The following is a 4257-nucleotide window of genomic DNA, read 5'->3' on the forward strand; positions in this document are numbered from 1 at the left end:
CATTTCCAATAAGATCAGTAGTAAAAAAAGGATATGCCTTATCACCACTATTATTCAGTATGGTACTAGAAATGTTAGCTGTAGCAAAAAGAGAAGAAAAAGAAATTGAAGCAATTAGAACAGACAAAGAAGAATCTGAGTTATCATTTTTTGCAGATGATATGTTAATATACTTAGAGATTCCCATAGATTAAATAAAAAAACTACTTGAAATAACAAACAAATTTAACAAAATTGTAGGTTGGAAAATAAACCCACACAAATCTTCTCCATTTCTATATATTACTAACAAAGCCCAACAGCAAGAGACAGAAAAAGAAATCTCATTTAAAAGTAGGGTAGACACTATAAAATATTTTGGAGTCTACATGCTAAAACAAATCTAGGTACTATATGAAGACAATTCCAAAATACTTTTCGCACAAATAAAGTCAGATGAAAGAACGTGGAAAAACATCAGTTGCTTGTGGGTAGGTCGAGTCAATATCATAAAAATGACAATTCTACCAAAATCAATTTACTTAATTGGTATCATGACAATCAACCTATCAGATAATTATTTTCTATAGCTACAAAAAATAATATCAAAATTCATTGGAAGAAGAAAATGTCCAGAATATCAAGGGAACTAATGAAAAAAAAATGCTAAGGAAAGTGGCATAGCTCTACAAGGTCTCAAATTGCTTTGTAAAGCTGCAATTATTAAAACCACTTGGTATTGGCTAAGAAACAAAATGGTAGACCAGTGGAATTGTCTAGGTACTCAAGACACAGTGGTAAATTAATATACTTATCAACTGTTTGACAAACCCAAGAACCCCAACTTCTGGGATAAGAACTCACTATTCGAAAAAAATGCTGGGAAAATTGGATAACAGTGCAGCACAAACTAGGGATACACCACTGCCTGACACCGTATGCAGGAGTAAAATCCAAATGGGTACATGATCTAGATATGATGTTTGATATTATAAACAAATTAGTGGAGCAAAGAATAGTGTATTTGTCAGAGTTATGGGGAAGGGAACCTTTTTTGACTAAACAAGAGACAGAAGGCATTATGAAATGCCAAACGGATAATTTTAATTACATTAAACTGCAAAGATTTTGCACAGCCAAACCCAAAGCAAACAAGATTAGGAGGGAAGCAGAAAACTGGGAAAGAATTTTTGCAACTAGTGTCTCTGATAAAGGTCGCATCTCCAAAATATATTAAGAATTGAGTCAAATATACAAAAAAATCAGTCATTCCCCAGTTAATAAATGATCAAAGGATATGGGCAGGCAGTTTTCAGAGGAAGAAATTAAAATATCTATAATCATATGAAAAAAATACTCAAAATTACTGTTGATTAGAGAGATGCAAATCGAAACAATGCTGAGATACCACATCACACCTATCAGACTGGCTAACATGACAAAAAGGAAGACAATAAATTTTGGAGAAGATGTGGGAGAGTTGGAACACTAATTCATTGTTGGTGGAACTCTGAGCTGATCCATCCATTCTGGAATGTAATTTGGAACTATGCCCAAAAGACTATAAAAATGTGCATACCCTTTGATCCAGCAATACCACTTCTAGGACTACACCCCCAAGAGATCATAAAAATGGGAAAGGGCCCCACATGTACAAAAATATTTACGGCAACACTCTTTGTGGTGGCCAAAAACCGGAAATCGAGGGGATGCCCATCAATTGAGAAATGGCTGAATAAATTGTTGTATATGAATGTAACTGAATACTATTGTTCTGTAAGAAATGATGAACAGGAAGACTTCAGCGAGGTCTGGAAAGGTTTATATAATCTGATGCTGAATGAAAGGATCAGAACCAGTAGAACTTTGTACACAACACTAACCACAGTATGGGAGGATTATTTCTGGTAGACTTAGAACTTCACTGCAATGCAAGGACTTAAAAATTTCCCAATGACCTTTTAAGGCAAAAATGCCTTCTACATCGAGAGAAAGAACTAAGGATTTCAGTTGCAAAATGTAGCAGATCACTTTCTTTTGTATTACGTTTGGGTTTGTTATATGGTTTCTCCCATTAATTGTAATTCTTCTATGCAACATGACTATGCTGAAAATGTATTTAATACGAATGTAGGTGCAGAACCTATATAAAACTGTATGCCGTCTTGGGGAGGAAGGGGCTATGTAGGGGGATGGACAGGAAGGGAGGAAAAAATTCTAACTTATATGGTATTGCTTGTGGAACACTGAAAATAAGGAGAATAAAAAGAAAGAAATGGGACTCGGTGACTGAGCTCGAGACTCGGTGGCCTGGGAGCCCCGCGCAGCCGCCGCCGCCTCAGCAGCAGCATCCTCGCCTCCCGCTCGTCCTCCGCGACCCCCGGAGCGCCCTCGCCACAACATGCTGAAGTCCCGCTACCCCGCCGAGGAGGAATATCCCGACCTCTCCTCGCACAACAACCACATGGCTAAGGTGCTGACGCCCGAGCTCTATGAAAAACTCCAGGGTAAGGCTACATCAAGCGGCTTCTGCCTGGATGATGTCATCCAAACCGGTGTGGACAACCCAGGGCACCCATTCATCATGACTGTGGGCTGTGTGGCTGGAGATGAAGAGAGCTACGAAGTGTTCAAGGAACTGTTTGATCCCATTATTGAGGACAGACATGGAGGCTACAAGCCTTCTGATGAGCATGAGACTGATCTTAACCTGGACAATCTGCAGGGTGGTGATGACCTGAATCCAAACTATGTTCTGAGTTCCCGTGTTCGAACTGGCCAGAGCATCCGAGGATTCTGTTTGCCTCCACATTGTAGCTGGGACGAGCGCCGTGCCATAGAGAAGCTGTCTGTGGAAGCTCTGGACAGCCTGGAAGGTGACCTGAATGGGAAGTACTATGCTTTGAAAAACATGACTGAGCAGGAACAGCAGCAGCTGATTGATGACCACTTCCTCTTCGACAAGCCTGTCTCCCCACTCCTCTTGGCTTCTGGCATGGCCCAAGACTGGTCCGATGGCAGGGGCATTTGGCACAATGACAACAAGACCTTTCTTGTGTGGATCAATGAGGAAGATCACCTGAGGGTCATCTCCATGCAGAAGGGAGGTAACATGAAGGAGGTGTTTACACGGTTCTGCACAGGGCTTACCCAGATTGAAACCCTTTTTAAGACCAAGAACTACGAGTTCATGTGGAATACTCACCTGGGCTACATCTTGACATGTCCCTCCAACCTGGGCACAGGCCAAGGTGCAGGTATCCACATCAAACTTCCCCACCTGGGCAAGCATGAGAAGTTTGGTGAGGTTCTGAAGAAACTGAGACTGCAGAAGAGGGGGACAGGGGGTGTGGACACAGCAGCTGTGGGTGGTGTCTTTGACATCTCCAATGCTGACCGACTGGGCTTCTCAGAGGTGGAGTTGGTGCAGATGGTGGTGGATGGTGTGAAGCTGCTCATTGAGATGGAGAAACGTTTGGAGCAGGGCCAGTCCATCGATGACCTTATGCCTGCCCAGAAATGAGCAGTTGGCCCCCTGAATTCTGCGCTTCCTAATTTACTGGATGAATGAATAACCACCATCCTTCCTGCCTGTGGCGCCCTGGGGGGCTCTGGATGCAGCCTACCTAATCATGCTGTAGAGAAGTCTTCCTTCCTTCCTTCGGTGTTAGAGTTTTATTTTTGATGGCTGAGATGTTGCTGAATGCTGAAATAATAATACTATTGTTTCGGCCTGAAAAAAAAAAAGAAAGAAATGTTTCCTTCAAAAAGTGTAATTAAGAAAAAATTAAATTAAATTAATATATTGATATCTTTTGGATCTACATCATCTTCATTTTCAAATACATCTCCTCCCTTGACTACCTAAAAAGTCAACACATATAACAAAAATATGAAATAGAGAAGAATAAAATGTGCCTTGCAGTCTCATTAGTTATGTAGCTACAGAAACACTATTTTGTGGAGAAGGCACTTGCTTCTTTCCCTTATAGCTCAATGCAGTTACATTTGTTACATAGTTACCCTGCTGATCCACACAGTAAAAATTCTTCTAACAGGGTCTGACCGCAATTATTTGATACCTGCTGACAGAGCAACATAGAACATGGCCAGCCCAAGGTGTTCTGCCTCACTTTGAGCTGCTAACAGGGTTGTCCATGGGAGAGACTGAACAAAATCTTAAAGGATTTTTCTAAGACAGGGATCTGAGCCATTGATGTACATAGAAGGTAAATCAATTGTAGTCTCCACAGAGTACTGGAGGGAACCAGAATTCTC

The 4257-nt window shown here is 41.1% G+C and overlaps 1 pseudogene; it reads left to right on the forward strand.

Moving 5' to 3' along the window:
• Window positions 1–2313: 2313 nt before the first annotated feature.
• LOC140526386 (creatine kinase B-type pseudogene) lies at window positions 2314–3638 on the forward strand (annotated as a pseudogene).
• Window positions 3639–4257: the final 619 nt, after the last annotated feature.

The sequence above is a fragment of the Notamacropus eugenii genome, chromosome 2 (genome assembly GCF_028372415.1).
Source record: "Notamacropus eugenii isolate mMacEug1 chromosome 2, mMacEug1.pri_v2, whole genome shotgun sequence".
Classification (NCBI taxonomy): domain Eukaryota; kingdom Metazoa; phylum Chordata; class Mammalia; order Diprotodontia; family Macropodidae; genus Notamacropus; species Notamacropus eugenii.